The sequence below is a fragment of the Balaenoptera borealis genome (genome assembly GCF_965194805.1).
Source record: "Balaenoptera borealis genome assembly, chromosome: 8".
Lineage (NCBI taxonomy): Eukaryota > Metazoa > Chordata > Mammalia > Artiodactyla > Balaenopteridae > Balaenoptera > Balaenoptera borealis.
Genome location: NC_138865.1, coordinates 47250694 through 47272886, shown reverse-complemented (window position 1 = coordinate 47272886; position 22193 = coordinate 47250694).

Below are 22193 nucleotides of genomic sequence, written 5' to 3'. Positions count from 1 at the left end.
AACAGGTATAAGTTTTTCCAACAATCTTTTCAAAAAAATATTACCATTTCTTTTTCAGTCTGTCTCTGAAAGAAATGGTATGTCATCCAATCTTTTTTTTTTTTTTTTTTTTTTTTTAAAGGTCCACCTCGGACAACGCACTTTTTTTTTTTTTTTTTTAAATTATTATTTATTCATTTATTCATTCTTGTCTGTGTTGGGTCTTCGTTTCTGTGCGAGGGCTTTCTCCAGTTGTGGCAAGAGGGGCCACTCTTCATCGCGGTGCGCGGGCCTCTCACTGTCGTGGCCTCTCTTGTTGCGGAGCACAGGCTCCAGACGCGCAGGCTCAGTAGCTGTGGCTCACGGGCCTAGTTGCTCCGTGGCATGTGGGATCTTCCCAGACCAGGGCTCGAACCCTTGTCCCCTGCATCGCCAGGCAGGTTCTCAACCACTGCGCCACCAGGGAAGCCCGTCATCCAATCTTAATGTAAGCACTGACTATACCACAAAGAAGGAAGTAAATTCAATGTCATTCTTTTTATCCCCCTCTGTGGAAATGTGTGAAATATCTCAACATAATATTTAGTTTGACAAAGACGCAAACATTTTCATTGTTAAAGTATGTCTATTTTAAGTGATGGTGACTTTTTTTTTGCGTATGGAGGAGAGTAGATTGTTTGAAGTGTAAAAGTAGAACTTCTTGAAGATAGAACACCAAGGTTAATGACATTATCCTTTTTACAGACCTCAGTTTATATAGCAACACACACAAATATGTTTATTTGTTTGTTTATTTGTTATAGGTGATGGTCACAATTTAGTAGGCAATAGTACACTATTTTCTTATGTTTCTTAGTAATGCACTGTGTTTAATCCTTTTTTAACCTTCGACCCACTTCGCCCATTTCTCCCACTCACCACCTCTGGCACCCACATAATCTTTTCTTTGCATCTATATGAACTTGTTTGTTTGTTTTTTCCCAGAGTCCACATATGAGAGATAATACGGTATTTGTTTATCTTATTTCATTTAGTATAAGGCCCTCAAGGTCCATCCATGTTGTTGCAAATGGCAAGATCCCCTCTTTTTTATGGCTAAATAATATTCCATTGTATATATCCACAATTTCTTTATCCATTCATCCATTGATGGACACTTAGGTTGTTTCCATATCTTGGCTATTGTAAATAATACTGCAGTGAACATGGGGGTGCAGATGTCCTTTCGAGTTAGTGTTTTCATTTTCTTTGGATGAATACCCAGAAGTGGAATTATTGGATTATGTGATAGTTCTATTTTTGATTTTTTGAGGAACCTGCATACTGTTTTCCACAGTGGCTGCATCAATTTACTTTCCCACCAACAGCACAGGAGGGTGCCTTTTTCTCCATATCCTCATCAACACTTATTTCTTGTCTTTTTGATAACAGCCATTCTAAACAGCTGTGAGGTGATATCTCATTGTAGTTTTGATTTGCATTTCCTGATGAATAATGACGTTGAGCATTTTTTCATCTACCTGTTGGCCATTTGTGTGTCTTCTTTGGAATAATGTCTATTCAGATCTTCTGCCCATTTTAAAAATTAGATTGATTTTTTTGCTATTGAGTTGTATGAGTTCTTTATATATTTTGAATATATACATATATATTTATATGTACCTTAACCCCTTATAAGACATATGATTTGCAAATATTTTCTTCCGTTCACTAGGTTGCCTTTTCATTTTGTTTATGATTTCCTTTTCTGTGCAGAAGCTTGTTAGTATGATGTAGTTCCACATACTTATTTTTGCTTTTGTTGCTTTTGCTTTTGCTGTCTGATTCAAAAAATCATTGCCAAGACCTTTGTCAAGGAGCTTACCACTTGTGTTTCCTTGTAGGAGTTTTATGGTTTCAGGTCTTATGATCAAGTCTTTAATCCATTTTGAGTTAATTTTTGTGTATGGTATAAGATAGTGGTCAAGTTTCTTTCTTTTTCATGTGGCTGTCCAGGTTTCCCAGTACCATTTATTGGAGAGACTGTCTTTCCCCATTGTATATTCCTGGCTCCGTTGTTGTAAATTAAATGACCATATATGTGTGGGTTTATTTTTGGGCTCTCTATTCTGTTCCATTGATCTGTGTATCTGTTTTTATGTCAATATCATACCATTTTAATTACTATAGCTTTGTAATAGTCTGAAATCAGAGAGCATGATACCTCCAGCTTTGTTCTTCTTTATCCAGATAGCTTTGCTATTCAGGGGTTTTTGTGGTTCCATACAAATTTTAGGATTATTTGTTCCGTTTCTTTGAAAAAAGCCATTAGAGTTTTGATAGGGATTGCATTCAATCTGTAGCTTGCTTTAGGTAGTGTGGACATTTTAACAATATTGATTCTTCTAATTAATGAGCACAGAATATCTTTCCAGTTGTGTCTTCTTGAATTTCCTTCATTAATGTCTTATAATTTTCAGTATACAGGTTGTTCACCTCCTTGGTTAAATTTATTCCTAGGTATTTTATTCTTTTTAATGCAATTATAAATGGGATTGTTTTCTTTATTTCTCTTTTTTTAAAAAATAAATTTATTTATTTATTTATTTATTTATTTATTTTTGGCTGTGTTGGGTCTTCGTTGCTGTGCGCGGGCTTTCTCTAGTTTCAGTGAGCAGGGACTACTCTTCGTTGCAGTGTGCGGGCTTCTCATGTCGTGGCTTCTCTTGTTGTGGAGCATGGGCTCTAGGCACACAGGCTTCAGTAGTTGTGGCACGTGGGCTCAGTAGTTGTGGCTTGCGGGCTCTAGAGCTCAGGCTCAGAAGTTGTGGCGCACGGGATTAGTTGCTCCGTGGTATGGGGGATCTTCCCGGGCCAGGGCTTGAACCCATGTCCCTTGCATTGGCAGGCAGATTCTTAACCACTGCACCACCAGGGAAGCCCTCTTTATTTCTCTTTATGATAGTTTGTAATTGGTGTATAGAAATGCAGCAGATTTTGTGTATTGATTTTGTATCCTGCAACTTTACTGAATTTATTAGTTATAATAAATAATAATGAGACAAAGATGGCATTACATGATGATAAAGGGGTCAACCCAACAAGAGTATGTAATATTTGTAAATTTTTATGCACCTAATATTGGAGCACCGAAATATTTAAAGCAAATATTAACAGACTTAAAGGGAGAAATGGATAGCAATGCAATGATAGCAGGAGATTATAATATCCCATTTATGTCAATAGATAGATCATTCACACAGAAAATCTATAAGGAAACATCAGCCTTAAATGACATGTTTGAACAACCCTATATAGAACATTCCATTCAAAAGCAACAGAATACACATTCTTTTCAAGTGTGCGTAGAACATTTTCCAGGCTAGATCATATGTTAGGCCACAAAAAGACTTAATAAATTTAAGAGGGTTGAAATTATGTCAAAAATCTTTTCTGCCCACAATGTTACAAAACTAGAAATTAATTATACAAAGAAAACTGGAAAATCCACAAGTATGTGGAGATTATATAACATGCTGCTGAAAAACCAGTGGGTCAAAGAAGAAATCAAAAGAGAAATGTAAAAAAATACCTTGAAATAAACAATGGTAGAAATACATCAAAATTTGTGGGATGCAGCAAAAGCAGTTCTAAAAGGGAAGTTCATAGTGATAAATGCCTCCCTCAAGAAACAAGAAAAGACTCAAATAGGGCTTCCCTGGTGGTGCACTGGTTAAGAATCTGCCTGCCAATGCAGGGGGCACGGATTCGAGCCCTGGTCTGGGAAGATCCCACATGCTGTGGAGCAACTCAGCCCGTGTGCCACAACTACTGAGCCTGCACTCTAGAGCCCGCGAGCCACAACTACTGAACCTGTGTGCCACAACTACTGAAGCCCATGCGCCTAGAGCCCCTGCTGTGCAACAAGAGAAGCCACCACAGTGAGAAGCCCACGCACCGCAACAAAGAGTAGCCCCTGCTCACTGCAACTAGAGAAAACCCGTGTGCAGCAACGAAGACTCAACACAGCCAAACATAAATAAATAAATACATTTTAAAAATAAATTTAAAAAAAGAGACTGAAATAAACAACCTAACTTTATGCCTCAAGAAACTAGAAAAAGAAGAACAAATGAAACCCAAAGTTAATACAGGGAAGGAAATAACAAATATTAGAGCAGAAATAAATGAAATAGAGACTAAAGAGACACTAGAGAAGATTAATGAAACTAGGAGCTGGTTCTTTGAAAAGATAAACAAAATTGACAAATCTTTAGCTAGACTCACCAAGAATAGAAGAGAGAGGACTCAAATAAATAAAATCAGAAATGAAAGAGGAGATGTTACAACTGATACCACAGAAATACAAAAGATCATAAGAGATTGCTATGAACAATTATATGCCAACAAACTGGACAATGTAGAAGAAATGAATAAATTTCTAGAAACATATAACCTATCAAGACTGAATCATGAAGAAATAGAAAATTGGAACAGATCGATTACTAGTAAGGTGATTGAATCAGTAATCAAAAACCTCCCAACAAACAAAGTCCAGGACCAGATGGCTTCACAGGTGAATTTTGCCAAACATTTAAAAAAATATTAGCAAACCAAATTCAACAATACATTAAAAGGATCATATATCATGATCTAGTTTTTTTTATTTCAGGGATGCAAGGGTGGTTCAACATCTCAAATCAGTCAATGTGATACACCACATTAGTAAAATGAAGGATAAAAATCATATGATAATCTCAATATATGCAGAAAAATCATTTGACAAAATTCAGTATCCATTTATGATAAAAACTCTCAACAAAGTGGATATAAAGAGAACATACCTCAACATAATAAAGGCCATATATGACAAGCTCACAGCCAACATCATATTCAATGGTAAAAAGCTCTCAGATCAGGAACAAGACAAGGATGCCTCACCACTTTTACTCAACATAGTATCAGAGTCCTAGCCAGAGCAGTTAGGCAAGAAAAAGAAATAAAAGGCAGCCAAATTGGAAAGGAAGAAGTAAAACTCTCACTATTTGCAGATGATATATTATATGTAGAAAACCCTAAAGACTCCATCAAAAAACTGTTAGAACTACTTAACATCTTTGAATGTCTGTTTTTTCCTCTTGAATATGGTACTGCTTTGAGGATTAAAGGAGAGATGATCTATGTAAAATGTTTACTCTGATACCTGCCACATGGTAATTGCTCATTCAGGTTGGCCACTATGATCATATGGTAGATACTCAATTGGCATTTGTTGAATAAATCTATTCCCAATTCCTAGTTTACAGATGAAGATATTGAGAGGGCAAAAAAGAGACCTTCTCAAGGTCATACCTTTAGTTTAGGGCAGATCTGTAGCTAACACTTTTGTGTGCTAACAACTAGGTGTGGGCTCTTTCTGCTTGATCAACAGAAGGTGAACATAAGTTTATCTCCTCACTAGACTAAGCTTCCTGAGGGCGGGGAGCTTCTCTGATTCACCTTTGTCTGCCCCTTGCCTCCAAGCACAGTGCCTTGCTCGTGTAAGATTCTCAGTAAATGGTGAATACAATTTAACCTAAGAAAATTCCCATCAGGAACAAGAATAAATTAAGAAAATTCCTTTAATCAGTGCATAGATTTAACTTTGAAGAATTTTGCTAAGCTCCAAATATAGCACATTATCAGGTGATCTTAATAAGGAAAAGCTTAACTTGAATGTTACTGCATTTTGAGGTGACACAAACAGGCCACTTGCATCAAGATTTCTAGAGAAACATTTCATATACTGCTAAGTGAAAAGGATGAGAAATTGACACGTCATTTTTTTTTTTTTTTTAGACACGTCATTTTAAACTGACAATTGTACCCATGGCATTAATCATCAGTTTAAAATTTGATTATGAAAGATGAGAAAGTATTGCCTTGATGGAAGTAATGGAATTTGATGAGTTGTTGTCTTTGTGAGAGCAAATAACTGAGTCACAGGCAGTAAGTCTGTTTTCAAAAACATAAAAAGGAATGAGTTATCATGTCACTGTTTTTCATCTTAAAATATGTAGAGAGATAGTCATCTTTTTAGTAGCTTGCCTGGGAAATTACAGAGTGTCTTTTTTTTTACCATAGTTAAGATTTTGCAAATTTTCATATAAATTATAAACATACAGACATGCATAAATCATTTAGTATAGAACAATAAACTAGATGGATAGATGAGAGGTAACTTATTACTATGAAATCAGAGTATTAGTTCTCTCCAAATTTATTTTCCTGCTCAAAAGTGACATTATTTGCTTGCCCATATTGCATGTGCAGGGGTATAAAAGAGAAATAGTGCTCAAACATTGCTCATTGCATCTCTTGACTATCACCTGCTTTTACAAATAGTGCTTTAAGAATGAAAATGCTGTATGATAAATGGCATAAGGATCTAATTCTAAAGCACTTTTTCCACTAATGAACTGTACATTATAAGTCAGGCGATATGCACATTTCTTTTCTGAACACAGGGGAAAAAGAAAATAAAAACAAGTGACCCCTTTGATGAATAGCAAATACCTATTACCCTTCTGGTTTTGCTATACCAAGATCCAATTATCTCCCACATTTCTTAACAGTTTTTACAAACTGCTTGTGTATTCAAGTAGAATTACAACAAAAAAATCCAAATTAAAAAAAAAAAAAGAACAAAAGTTAAGTTGCAGTCCGTATGATTTTAAAGGCCTCAATAATGTCATTGTGAAAAAAACACCATAAAAAGTGCAGTTCAAATTCATAGTTGGTCTAGGGCAGCTTGTATACGGGCCAGCTCAGTCTTCCAAGTGCTTGTTAAATTAATTATCATACAGCAGCTTTCACTCTCTAAGTGGAACTCACAGAAAATGTGCTTAGAGTGGAGAAATGTAAATTGGGTTATGAGGTAATTTTATGCTCTAGGGACAGATTTTTTTTCATTACTTCATGTTGGAAAAGGTTCATTATTATTTATAAAGCCCCAAAGCCAACCCATCTCCAACCTCATTGTCACTTTCTGCATTCCAAACACCACTAAATTCCCAAATGAGTAGGCTAATTCTTTCCTTACAGAGCCATAAAACTTGCTTGGGGTATTACTAACTTAGGTGACAGCACTTTATTCAAAATAATTCTTCTCCAGGAAAAGCATTCATACACCTTATTTCTATGTGGCCGTAACTCTGGTGGAAGATAAGTAGGCTCGTCTCCTGATTATCACTACTGAATATTGTTTCTTTGAGCACCTGGGTCCTACAATGATGGGAGCTATTCAGGTACTTCAGAGTGCATGCTTAGAAGACAATTAGCATTCTACTTATCATTTTACATGTTTAAGATGCACTACCGAAAAATGTTATTTTTCAAGTGAATTTGATCAACTAGATGATTAAATGGTACATTTAATATAGTATGCTGTAATATCCTATTTTGCAATTAATCTAAACATTGTTACCTAATTAATTATTTTAAATGCAAAAGTGACAAAGGTTTGTTTAGAACCCAATAACAACAACAATAACAAAAACATTACTCATTCTCTGGATGAGTTCAGCAATGGGACTTTTTTCTCTTCTGATCTAGAAGTAATTTTCCTTCAGTATTTGTTTAGCTCTATTCTACACTATTGATAGTTATCTCTTTTTTTTTAAACTTCTATATTTGTGTATGTTTTATTTTATTTTTTAAATTAATGTATTTATTTTTGGCTGCGTTGGGTCTTTGCTTCTGAGCGGGCTTTCTCTAGATGTTCTTCATTGCAGTGGGCGGGCTTCTCGTTGCGGTGGCTTCTCTTGTTGCAGAGCACGGGCTCTAGGCACGCAGGCTTCAGTAGTTGTGGCACGCAGGCTCAGTAGTTATGGCTCATGGGCTTAGTTGCTCCGTGGCATGTGGGATCTTCTCAGACTAGGGCCCGGACCTGTGTCCCCTGCATTGGCAGGTGGATTCTTAACCACTGTGCCACCAGGGAAGTCCCAGTTTCAGTGTTTTGATTCTTTCTTTGATAGTTGAATTATTCATGTATTTCCATGATGCAAAAAGATATGTTTTAGCATAAGCCTAAAATAAAACTGCATATTTTCAAAATTATCTGTTAATCCCCAAAGTCTCCGGGGCACACCTGTTAGGCTGTGCTAGGTCAGGAATTGGGGCACCTGCGGCCGTGAACGGACAAGCAGGAGCATCATGGGGCTAGGTATTGAATCTGGGAATCTGTGATAAGGTGTCTATGACTGTGTTGCTCGGGCCAGGAGGTGACGCCAGAATTAGGAGGGGGACTGAGGTCTTAGCCGGGTTGAATGGGAGGGGCATCCAGTAAGAACAAATATAGGACTTTGAATGAGGTATAAGACACTGCTCACCAAAAAGCTGACAGGTTATTTCCAATGTTTTAGCAAGTTAAATCTGAGAACAGCATGCTTTAGCAGAGTCTAGTCTATAAGTGTGGACACAGTCCCTTCTGCTTGAAGCTGCTGTGGGATTGTATGCCTTTAAATTTTAAATTAATAGCATTCTTTTACAGTTTGCTTTTTTCCCATCTCAAGATGCTTTTGAGATATATCAGGATAGTACATATTGTTTGGAGGTAGAGAGAAACAAAGTAAAAGAATAATGCATGACCCAGACACATACCCACTGGGAGATGGAGGGGAAGGAATGCAGAGGGTGGGAGTGGAGCTTTAAATCTGGGTTTAACTTGGTTGTTTTAGTCTCTGTACTTTCCTATGTAATTTATATCTTTTTAAATTTTTATTTTTAATTGTGGTAAAATACACATAATATAAAATTTACCATCTTAACCATGAAGTGTACAGTTCAGTATTAAGTATATTCACATTGTTGTGCACCCAATCTCCAGAACTTTTTCATCTTGCAAAACTGAAACTCTGTACCCATTAAACCGGGGGTCCTCAACCCCCGGGCATGGACCGGTACCGGTTCGTGGGCCTGTTAGGAACCAGGCTACACAGCAGGAGGTGAGTGGCGGGCGAGCGAGCGAAGCTTCATCTGTATTTACAGCCGCTCCCCATCACTTGCATTACCGCCTGAGCTCCGCCGCCTGTCAGATCAGCGGTGGCATTAGATTCTCATAGGAGCACAAACCCTACCGTGAACTGTGCGGGCGAGGGATCTAGGTTGCGCGCTCCTTATGAGAATCTAATGCCTGATGATCTGAGGTGGAGCTGAGGCGGTGATGCTAGTGCTGGGGAGTGACTGCAGATACAGATCATCATTAGCAGAGAGGTTTGACTGCACAGAGACCATAATAAATCAGTTGCTTGCAGACTCATATCAAAACCCCATCAGTGAGTGGCAAGTGAAAACAAGCCCACTGATTCTGCATTATGGTGAGTTGTATAATTATTTTATTATATATTACAGTGTAATAATAATAAAGTGCACAATAAATGTAATGCACTCAAATCATCCTGAAACCATGCCCTCCCCACGATCCATGGAAAAATTATCTTCCATGAAACTGGTCCCTGGTGCCAAAAAGTTGGGGACCGCTGCATTAAATCACAACTCTCCATTCCCCACCCCACTCTCCCAGCTCCTGGCAACCACCGTTCTACTATTTGCTTCTATTAATTTTTTTCTTCCAGTTTTATTGAGGTATAATTAACATACAGCACTGTATAGGCTTAAAGTATACAGCATAATGATTTGACTTACATACTTCATGAAATGATTATCACGGTAAGTTTGGTGATAATCTTTTATCACTAAACTTAAGATTTACTTTCTTAACAACTTTTATATGTAACATATAGCAGTGTTAATTATATTTATCATGTTGTACATTAGATCCCTAGTACTTGTTTACCTTATAACTGGAAGTTTGTACCTTTTGACCACCTTCATCCAATTCCCCCTCCCCCCCACCCCCCCTCCTCTGGTAACCACAAATCTGATCTCTTTTTCTTTGAATTTGTTTGTACGTTTGTTTGTTCTTGAAGTATGTTTGACCTACAACACTATGTTAATCACTGTTACACAACATAGTGATTTTTTTCTATACATTTCAAAATAACCACAATACATTTAGTTATGATATATCACAAAGATATTACTTAGTTATGGACTGTATTCCCCACACTGTACATTTTATACTCATGACTCATTTATTTTGCAACTGGAAGTTTGTACCTCTTCATCTTCCTCCCCTGTCTCTTTCCTCCCCATGACTATCCTCTCTTCTGGTAACCACCAGTTTGTTCTCTGTATCTCTAACTCTGCTTCTGTTTTGTTATGTTTGTTAATTGTTTTGTTTTTTAGATTCCACATATAATTGAAATCATACAGTATTTGTCTTTCTCTGACTTATTTCACTTAGTGTAATACCCTCTAGGTCCATCTATGTTGTTGCAAATGGCAAGATTTCATTCCTTTTTTATGGCTAAGTAGTATTACATTGTATATATGTACTACATCTTCCTTATCCATTCATCTATTTATTGGCACTTACATTGCTTCCATATCTTGGGTATTGCAAATAATGATGCAATGAACATAGTAGGGCTGCATGTATCTTTTCTAATTAGTGTTTTTCTTTTCTTTAGATAAATACCCAGGAGTGGAATTGTCGGATATATGGTAGTTTTCTTTTTAATTTTTTAAAAATATAAATTTATTTATTTATTTATTTTTGGCTGCGTTGGGTCTTCGTTGCTGTGCACAGGCTTTCTCTAGTTGCAGCGAACGGGGGCTATTCTTTATTGAGGTGCACGATCTTCTCATTGCCATGGCTTCTCTTGTTGCGGAGCATGGGCTCTGGGTGTGCGGGCTTCAGTAGTTGTGGCTCGCAGGCTCTAGAGTGCAGGCTCAATAGTTGTGGTGCACGGGCTTAGTTGCTCTGCAGCACGTGGGATCTTCCCAGACCAGGGCTCAAACCCATGTCCCTTGCATTGGCAGGTGGATTCTTAACCACTGCGCCGCCAGGGAAGTCCCTCTTTTTAATATTTAAGGAACCTCCATACTGTTTTCCACAGTGGCTGCACTGATTTACATTCTCACCAACGGTGCAGAGGGTTCCCTTTTCTCCACATCTTTGCCAACACTTGTTATTTTGTCTTTTTGATAATAGCCATTCTGTCAGGTGTGAGATGATATCTCATTGTGGTTTTGATTTGCATTTCCCTGATGATTAGTAATGTTGAGCATCTTTTCATGTGCCTGTTGGCCATGTGTATGTCTTTTTTGGAAAAAATGTCTGTTCAGATCCTCTGCCCATTTTTAAATCAGGTTCTTTGTTTTTTTGAAGTTGAATTGTATGACTTCTTTGTATATTTTAGATATTGATCCCTTATCAGATATATTGTTTACAAATATCTTCTCCCATTCAGTAAGTGGCCTTTTCATTTTGTTGGTAGTTTCCTTTGCTGTGTAAAAGCTTTTTAGTTGATGTGTACCCATTAGTTTATTTTTGCTTTTGTTTCCCTTGCCTGAGGAGAAATTTCCAAAAAATATTACCAAGACTGATGTCAAAGAGAGTACTGCCTCTGTTTTCTTCTAGAAGTTTTATGGTTTCAGGTCTTACATTGAAGTCTTTAATTCATTTTGAATTTATTTTTGTGCATGGTGTAAGAGAGTTGTCCAGACTGATTCTTTTGCATGTAGCTGTCCAGTTTTCCCAACATCATTTATTGAAGAGGCTGTCTTCTCATTGTATATTTTTGCCTGCTTTGTCGTAGATCAATTACCCATATAGGTGTGGGTTGTTTCTATTAATTTGATTACTCTAGATACCTCATATAAATGGAATCATACAGTATTTGTCTTTTTATAATTGGCTTATTTCACTTAGCATAATGAGTACAAGGCTCGTGTGAGTAGTTGCATGTGTCAGAAATGCCTTTCTTTTTAAGGCTGAGTAATATTCCATTGTATGTATAAACTACATTTTGTTTATCCATTCATCCATCGATGGAGACTTGGGTTGCTTTCACCTTTTGAAAGCTATTATGAAAATGCTCCTATGAGAATAGGTGTACCAGATATCTCTTTGAGACCTTGCTTTCAATACTGAATAGTGTAATTGCTGGATCCTATGGTAATTCTGTTTTCAGGTTTTTTGAGGAAATGCCATACTGTTTTCCACAGTGGCTGCATCATTTTACATTCCCACTGATAGAGCCCAAGGGTTTCAATTTCTCCATATGTCTGCCAACACTTGTTATTTTCTGTTTTGTTTTGTTTTCTTTGAATAGTAGCCATTGTGATGGGTGTGAGGTGATGCCTCATTGTGGTTTTGGTTTGATTTCCCTGATGATCATATATCTTTTTTGAAAAGACTGTGTTGTGGACTAGGGTGAGGGAGATGTGTGGGACTCAGCCAGTGCTGAGGAAGGGGTGGAAGAGACATGGGCCCAGTTGGGCAGGGAGAGAGAAAGGCTGAACCCTTCTGTGTACTCAGCAGATGCAGAGGTCTCTATGAGTGATCAGGACCAGAGTGAGCTGAGTGAGGAAAGAAGTGGGGCAGAGACTGGAGGCATTGCCTGAGATAAGTGGGAAAGAATAGTGCTGATGCAGGGAAGGCCAGGGAAGCACTGTAATTCCTGGTCGTTAGTTATATTTTCAGTGAAATTGAGTTCAAGGGTGTTGCTTGGTAACTGCCAGTAACAATTAGGCTCCTTTCATAAGTAGAAACCAGTTATCATCTACTCTGGGGTGCTTGGATCCATCAGGCTTGTATGATGATTAACTTCATGAAATAGTTTGGAGGATAAAAAGGTGTGTACTGACAACCCTGTCACAGGGTCTGTGCATGGGGGAGCTGGGGCAATGACTTGTCCCTGGTACGCGCTCTGTCTTCTGTGTTCTCTGAAGAGATACACTTCCACTTGTCACTCAGAGACAAAGTAAATGCCTAGAGTTTACCAAAGAATGAGTATTTTTCAATCAGGAGGGAATTGGCTGCTTCTTGGTGGGCATTGTCTCTAAGGGTTTAGGAGTTGTATTATCTGTTGCTGCTGTAACAAGTTACCGCTAACTGGATGGCTTAAAATAACAGAAATGTTTTCTTTCACAGTTCCGCAGGCCAGAAGCTCCAAATCAGGGTGTGGACAGGGCCGCGCCCCCTCTGAGAGTCTCTAGGGGAGAATCCTCTCTAGCTTCTTCCAGCTTCTGATGGCTGTTGGCATTTCTTGGCTTCCTTGTCTTGTGGGCACATGGCTCCAGTCTCTGCCGCTCCAGTCCCACATCACCTTCTCCTCTTCTGTCTTTTTAAGGGTCATTTGTCGTTGAATTTAAGGACCACCTGAGTAACCCAGGATGACCTCATCTTAAGACCCTTAACTTAATTACATCTGCAAAGACCCTTTTCCCAAATAAAGTAACATTCTTAGCTTCCAGGGATTTTGACATGGACGTACCTTTTGTGGCGGAGGCATTATTCTGCAGGAGTACAGAGCCTTTTGGGGGAATAATAGCCCTTACACCCTGACATAAATATACTCACTCTGGCAGTGGGAAGAGATATTGGGGCCTGTGTGCCTTTGTTCAAATCTTTAACAGATATCACCCAAGGTTAGTGGCGGAGCAAGCACATTTGGCACCTGAGTCAATTTAATGTCCCCACACATGTTGGTAGGTGCTAGAATTTCAAACAGATGTTTTCAGTGCTCCCATTTTGACTGGTTCCCAGGGACATAAGTCTTCTTCTGCTCCATCCTTTTCTCATCGCCCCTGCCCAAAACCCTACCCATTCACTGTATCCTCTCAGTTCTGTGTTGGGGGCAGGAAGCGTGTCATACTTATTGAGCCTTTCCTGGTCCTCAGTAACCAGGGAAAGCTGAGACAGAGGAACCCAGCGTCCATACTCTTGCACTATCATGTTAGAACCTGCTTACCGAAAAAAGTCATTCCCAGTTGTTGGTGTCTTCTGAACGCTGCCATGCCAGGACCAGTTATGAGTTTAAGGACAGTAAGTCTACAATTTTATAGAAACGATTTCACATCAATAGAAACATCATTATACAGCACAAGATCAATATTTCTGATTTTCATGCTTAGTGATATTGTCTGAGAATGACCAGAAATTGTCATTTATATAGAGCTGTGTTCCATTTTGATAATGCTAGAGAACAGAGAATGACTTGGGAGAACATCAAGATGAATGTTTCTAGGGTCAATATTTACCCGCTAGTCAATGTAATATTAAATCCACTAGTACAGTTTACTCGAAGGGAGAATCAATCCTCCCACACCCATTTTTTTTGGTCAAAAATAATATATTATAGGAAGTCCTATGTCTGTTTCATTTACTTTGTAAACTTTTTAAATGGAAGAGTATAACACATATTCAGAAGTAAGCACAGTTCATAGATGCACAGCTCAGTGACTTATCACAAAGTAAACACACCTGTGTAATCACCATCCAGGTTAAGAAAAAGAATATTAGCGGCCTCCCCCGCCCCAGGAGGGACACCTTCAAGCCCGTTCTCTGTCACTAACCCCCTCCCGTCACCTTCTCACTGAAAGTAGCCACTGTGTTGACTGCTAACAGGTTAGTTTTGCCTGCTTTGGAATTTTATGTTGCATATATTCTTGAAGCCTTTTTTAATCAAAGCATCTGGAAACTATTCCTTTCATGACATCCCATGTCAGAGGTAGAATAATTGTCTCTTTGTAGGTAGCTCTGTCAGGAAGATGAATAGCTAACCCCATAAATCATTATCATAAAAACATTTGTAATTTACATGAGAAGTCAGCATTGAAGAATAACATCATGACCTTGTTATCTAATATATGAACACAAATGGAATTATTAAAAACAAAGATAAATGAGCACCGAAATTTTCAATTTATGAATTAGCTGGTTCTCCTTGCTCTAGACTGTCTCTCTTGATAGTAAGGTGACTCTAACCTTAGGGACATAGTAGCATTCTTTTGATCATTTAAAAAATTTTTTTCTTTCTACTAACTTTTTCTCCTGTTCAAACAAATTTTCCATAACAAAATGTTTTAGTATTTAATAGTTTAAAAAAGAAATGACTTCAAAGCCAATAATATGTACAGAGGCTTATATTTGGTGACATACTTCTAAAATGAAGACTGACCCTAATTCCTGTGAACCCACGTGAGCATTATATTTACTCAATTCCAAGGGGAAATCAGGTGTGAGATGCAATGAAGAAGGAAAAAGAGCGACCACATGGAATGTACCAGTCAGGTAGAAGGTATCATCCAGTTTCAGAAATGTTGAAATGTGTGTGCATTGGCGGAGGAAGTACATCTTGGAATTCAGGAATTATATTAGTGCCATTTGCTGATGATATCAGCAGATGATATTGGCCAGAGGTGGTTTGATGTTGGTAGAGTTTCCTCTAGAAATAAACAGTTGGAAAAAAATCAGGAAGTCACTCTGGAAATTTATACTGCTGTCCATCAGCTGCCACTGAGGGTAGGAATGAGTTACCCTTTAGAGGTAATGGGGACATTTGTGCAAAGTGTCATTTCAGGAGTTCTACAGAAATGCCACTTGCCCTCATATGTTTGTCTTACTATCTACCCTTCTTTCCTGCCACCTTAAGAACCATCCACCTTTTGAGTCTGTCTTTGAGTACTGTTTATATAAGATTTCTGGGAAGGGAAACGGGCTCCCGGGTTTCTCCCCTAGCTTTCTCTTAGTTCACTTGCACGACTTAATTGTATGTGTTTGCTAATTGTCACTACTAAAAGCACAGATCCTGACCTTGAGGGAAAGAAGTGCAGGATAGATACCTCTTAATTTCCTGACTGCTGTCTTAGTTTACTGAGAATAGAAAACTCCCTCCAAGGCCTGTGAGTGCGCCATTAACATAGAGGGAGTTTCCCAAGAGTGTCGAAGAGGAAGCCCAACAGGCCAAGTAAGCTATTTCCCTACGTTGTAGGTCTAAGTTTGAGTACTACCTCTTTTTCATGAGCTTTAAGGAGTGATCAGTACAAATAACTTATTTGAAGCTGTTTCACTTTGACTTACCAGTAAATGGATGTATTTAATAGTGTCATTTGCCATATTCTTGTAAATATCCAAGCTATTACTTTCTTAATATTTTTCTTTAAATCAGTGTTAGTTTTTCAGGAGTAATTTGTTTTCAAGGAAGATTTAATTTCACTTTTATAAATGGAAAAGCACTATCACTTCTCATAAATAAAAGTTACATATTAAATAAAGGCATATCTTTAAACCATCTCCTACTTTGGGAAATGGCTTAGAAGAGTGAATTTGGGGTTTTGGAATCAGAGGACAAGAGTTCTCATCTCATCTCGGCTACTTACAAGTTCTTTGGTTTAGGGAAAATCACTTCTTTGAGTACCAGTCTCCTCAACCAAAAAAAAAAAAAAAAAAAAAAATGGGGGGAAAGAATACTAATGCCCTTTGCAAAGAGTTATGAGGATTAGAAACGACACATAATAACTGGCACATTTTAAGGGTAGGGACTCAGAGGTTGACAACTGTTTTTATAATTATGCCCTTAGTATTATTAGTCTATGAACTTGTTGTTTATCCTTGCTTTCTTCTGCAGCTTTGCAGTCTTTCTTTCTCTAAGCAACATTGGCTAAATCAAGCTACAAAGGAAAACAGGTGATTTCTTTTACTTTTAAGCCTAAAGTCAAGCAAGTATGTGGCAAATGGAGTTCACCTGAAGTGCCAATGCCCATTCATGCGTAGTGGTGCCTGGATCACTTTATCGAGAAGGGTTGTGATAACAGTGCTGTGATTGAGTAACGCTGGCTGTGTGCTCCAAGCGTGGGAGGGGAGAAGGCTGGTACTGCATATCTGACAACCCTTAACTCCTGCCTCCTTTTCACCAAGCCCTCATGGCTTGCCAGAATCTAGATCTTGCAAGGTACCTCTGTTTCAGCCTGGACTGCTTTCTCAAAAGAGCCCCCAAAGTCACTTCAACTAAATCATACTCATTAAGTCTATTTTCGACCCTAAAACAGTCTGCTAGAACCAAGTCCTCTCGGGTTCTTTTGATTCTCTCACCTCTTTTCCAAAAGAACTCACCTTCCAGTCCAGCTAATTCTTGTTGAGGAGAGAGAGAAGAGCCGCCCATGTAATTATGGCTGTTTTATCACTTTCCTCACTCTGTGATATACCATAAAGGTTTAGCAGGGACTTGCAGGTCCCCCTCGCTGGGGCAAAGGAGAAGCATGTGAAGCCTGCCCTCCAGTTAGTGCTGAGGTCTCTGCAGCAGCTTGCCGAATGCTTATTTACTAGGCTCTGCAAATAGTTTTGGGCAGTGCTACCAGGAGTGACACAGTGGAAAATTATGGAACATAAAGGACTACTTAGGACACTTCCCTTTTTTCCAGCTCACACTCTGAAATGAACCTGTAAACAAATCATTAAAACAAGAGCAAAATTCTTCTTCTGGGGTTTAAGGCTCTGTCCTAGTAGGAAAAGAACACTCTAGAAAGAAACTTGACAAAGAATGCTTAGAAGAACTTAACTTTTAAATGATGTTTTGATGCCAACAGATTCTAAAAGCTGACATCAACGTTTCTAATATTTGTCCATTACTGTTTAATACGATAGGTTAAGTGTTTCTTCAGGGAGCTTGGGTTGTTCACTTCCAAGAAGTGAGAAGATGCTTGCTATTTTTCTTATTACTTCTCTTTAGAATTTGCATTGCTCTTGTTGTCCAAAAACTGCTCCTTGGTCATTTTTATTAGTAACAAACTCATAACCTGATTGGCTTTTCTTGAAATGGAGGGTACTGAGAAGTCACTCAGGATATAGATATGGTGCTGATGGGATAAATTAAAATGAGTCATAGCCCAGGGAAAGGTGTTTTGTGGAGCATTACAGTGTGACAAAGATGAATTTAGAAATAATTGCTTGTTTTATGACCACATTTCACAATCTTGTTCACCCAGATATTTGTGACAGTCGCATTCTGAGCCAACATAAAGGGTGAGATAGAGGAAGACAAACGGTCAAACATTATGATTTAAAAGGAATTGATGTTTATCGATGAGCGCTTCATTATTTCAGAGGGCTTTAAAGAAAAGGCATCTTCTTTTTTTTTTTTTTTGGCATCTTCTTTTATAGACAATGAAAGGGGACTGTTAATTCAGATGGCATCATCCAAAAGCTTTTCCACACCTCCTACTTACTTTACTTTCCGTTTTCTTATTCTCCTCCCTATTAGAAATCACAGCACCTCTGTGCAATTGCATTTGAAAATGACAAAAAAACTTTGACTAAAGGCCAAGGTTAATTGGATGTGTGAGAATGTGCTGTTATTTTTTTATTGAATTGAGTGGCTGAGCTGTATAGTTTTGTGGTATTATTTGGGAATCTGAATTTAAAGATGATGTGAGAATCTTCTAACATGATGGGAGGTTTAAGTAACTCACTATTGGAATTTTCTTCCTTAACTTCAGCTTTCATCCCAAATCTTCTTTACTCAAATTCTTTCAAGGGGTTGCCTTATTTCTGAGGAACTCTGCCTGGCTTTAAAGACTCAATCTCCTTGCATCCCCTCTGTCTTTCTCCTCCTCCATCCTCATCAGGCTTCCTCTGTAATCTCCCCCAAAGTGCATCTTCTCCGCCTCCTGTTCCCTTTCTTCATTCTCTCTCCACTTTCATTCCACCATGCCATTTCCCAGATTTGACTTGCCTTTTACTCTCTCTGCCTCTCCAAATTCAGCAAGACCTACTCAAGGTCCATTTCTGCCAGGTGACCCAGATTACTCCATCCTCTATAAGTTCCCATTCCTCTGAAATACCACTTTTAAAGCCATGTTATCTAATAGAAGTAAAATACAAACCCTATATGTCATTTTACACTTTCTGGAAATAAGTTAAATGAATTTTAATAATACATTTTATTTAATATTTCCAAGATATTTTCATTTCAGTCTGTAATCCATTTAAGATTATTAATGAGACGTCTTCACTTTTTTCCCTAAGTCTTAGAAATCTGGTTTATATTTCATTCTTGCAGCGCGTCCCAGTTTGGACTAGCCGCGTTTCAGATACTCAGGCTGGTGAGTGACTACTGTATTGAGCTGTGCAGGCTTTAGAGTCTGTACTACATTCTCCAGCTCTCAAACATGCACTTCCTTATTTCATATCTTTTCACCTGGACCAAATTGCAAACAACTCCTTGGAGCTGGAGGCCACATTTTATACTTCCTCTGCCTTCATACTTCATTCCTGAGTGGACTGTAAGCTGTTAGTCATTGCCTGTTGATGGATTGGTAATATTATTCTTATCTTTGACCACTGTTTAAGTAAAACTTACTTCCACTACGATGTCCTCATGCTTGAAATTTCCTTCCTCTTTCCTATACACACAGTATGTATGTATATCATACATATCATATTACTTCTGTTTTGTTAGATTTGAAGCTTTGGGGGTATGTTGGATGGGATTATAAGAAATAGATGTGCATTTTTTGCAGTTCTATTGCAGTAGAGAGCAGCATTTTCACAGAATACTCAGCATTCCGACAACTCAGGCAAAATAGGATTTAGAGCTGAAATCAATGGAATAATTGCCCCCATTGTTCTGTTTTACTTTCCCAGCAGAGACTGGCCAAAGACTCACAAGAGCCTCCTGGCCACGGGACCCAGCCAGGACGCAGAGGCTCTCCAGTTTGGTTACATGATGGCAAAGACACAGTTTTACACGCTGAAACCAAATCACCAGGATAGAAATAGCTTGTAAAATTGCAGGGAGGGAAGGTTGTGGGGAAGAGATGGAAACCCTAGAGAGTACCAGGGACAGATGGGGGATCTGTAGTAGAGGACAGGATGAGGACGGTTCCAAACTCTGTCAGGGATGCTAAGATGGGGGGCAGCAGCAGGAGATGACACACCTTACCTATTCCACAATTTTATGAACAATGTACTGTTGTGTATTATTTCTAGACCTCTCATCAGTTTAATTGAAGGCAAAGGTCTCAAAGATAGAATGCTGGAATTATAACTCTAGAACTGTGCCAATAAGCAATAAGTCAAAGTCCATGATTTTTCTCATCACATAAGATTGTCATATTAAAGTTACAAACGTTATCTCCACGCAGTCTAATGGTTAACACGTCTTACAATCTTTATTAAGAATCTGTCAATTGGTTCCTACATGACCTAGTTATTTAATTCTAACGTCTTGTTTTTGTTTCTTATTGGTAATATCAATCTTAGTTCCCTGTTGAATTTCTCTGCATATGATAGCAAATGTATCTGCTACTGGACAGAATTGCTTAGCTGGGCTTAATTTTACATTTTAAAAATTTCCACATTTCAAACCTTTGGTACCTTCACATGTTAGTAGAATTTTGACAATAAGGTCTTACTATCACAGCTAATTCCGTGAAAGCAGAGGTACAAGTCAGGACCCACATGGCTTCAAATGAGGGGCTTGGGAGTTTACCGTGACTGAAGTGTGAAAATTCTGTCAAGCTTCTGTTGCTGACATTTTTCTCTCAGGACTGAGCAGGCTGCCCATGGCCTGGATGACTCTCTAATCCAGAGAACAGGCCTGGACGTGTGTATGCTGACTTGTGAGGGGCCTGGGGAACACCCCTGTCTCAGCGCATGCGTACTAGCCAGCTGATGCCTGGCACTCCAAATCAAAGGCAGCTGTCCATTCATTTACATATTTTGTCAGTGGCAGTGGAAATGCCACAGGTGAAAGATTTTGCTTCTTAGTAACTTATGCCAGTGTTTGGTAAAGCATAGTCTGCAGACTGAGCCCTGTGATGATTATCTTTTTCTACATTATGTTTGCTTCGATTTTACTGCTTGAAATGTAATTTTAAGTTTCTTAAAGCCAATAATAAAAAATTAGGACTCGTATTTTGTATATCTTTGATTTTTAAATTTCATTTTCTAGTAATTTGTTTTTATTGCGTTTTACGAAAGTACTGGTCTTCAATGGGCCCTTTGTCATAGATAATTTGAGAAACACTGATTTTAGTCTTTAGTGTATAGAGGTGACACGAGATTTTTTTTTCGCCCTGAGAGTAGATTTTGATACGGGACAGGAGAAAGGTGACACAGAGCCCTGGAGGGAATAAAGGAGAGAGAGTAATTGTTTCACTGAAAAACATGGCTGCCCTCATTATTTTGCCTGAGGCTAGTGCCTGCATCTATTAGCAAATGTATCATTCTGCAAGCTTTTATTGAATGTGAAATGTGTTCTATATTCAAGGCATTGTCCTTGGTGCTGCCTTTTCCTCTTGCTAAAGCTCTAGGCCAGTGGTTCCTCCAAACTTGGCTGCTGTACATCAGAATCGCATGGGAAGCTTTATAAAAAGTATAGGTTCCTGGGCTCCACCTGAAAACCCACTGAGTCACCATCCCGGTGGGTGGCATCTCTGAAGTTGCATCTTCAAAAGGTGATTTTGATGCTTGGCTTGAGTTGGGTAGCACTACTTTAGCCCTTGGTCATCCCTTGAAATGAGGTAAAGTGAGATTAGCAACTATTAGAATATGAAAACTGTAACAAAGCATTTATTCAGTACTTTGTTCTCCACATGATGAATACAAAGTTGTACTAGCCAGGATAATAATGCTAGGTGCTATAACCAGAACGCTCACATCTCAATGGCTCAATATAATAGAACTTTATTTTTTGCTCTTGTGGCATCCAATGCAGATGTTGCTGGTCAGCTGTTCTCCTGGTGAGTACTTCTCAAAACAGTGAATCAGAAATCCAGGCTCTTTAAACTTGGTACCCAGCCATCCTTAGCACATGGCCTCTAGCTTGCCCATGAAGGGGAAAAAAGAGGAGGATCATGCCTGAGCGATATATTTTTTTAAGATCAGACCTGCAAGTGTCATGTATTCTTTCCTCTAACATTGCCTGTCTAGAAGTAGCCATAACACCTCAATTAGGTGAAGGGGAGCAGAGAAATCTTCCTAAGTATCCAGGAAAGAAAGGAAATGTTTTGATGAATACATAGTATTGTCTCTTCCACAGAAGTGTAAAGTGTGGTCTTTGCTAATATTTTAAGCAGTTTTATTTCTTCCAACGTAGTAGGAAATAAGACCACTGAAGAGACATAGTTGAAGCAAATATAAGCTTATTTCAGTAGTTCCTATGAGGAGATCTACAAAGCGTGTTCTGCTCTTAATTTGCCATTCCAAAGAGTAAATGGTAATATGGGCATTTGATTTTGTATTGTAAATTATATCATCAGTACCTTTAATAAGACGTGTGTATTGGCCACCTCCTCTGGAGTGTCCAAATGCTGCTGTGGCCATCATTCTACATTCTAGATATTTT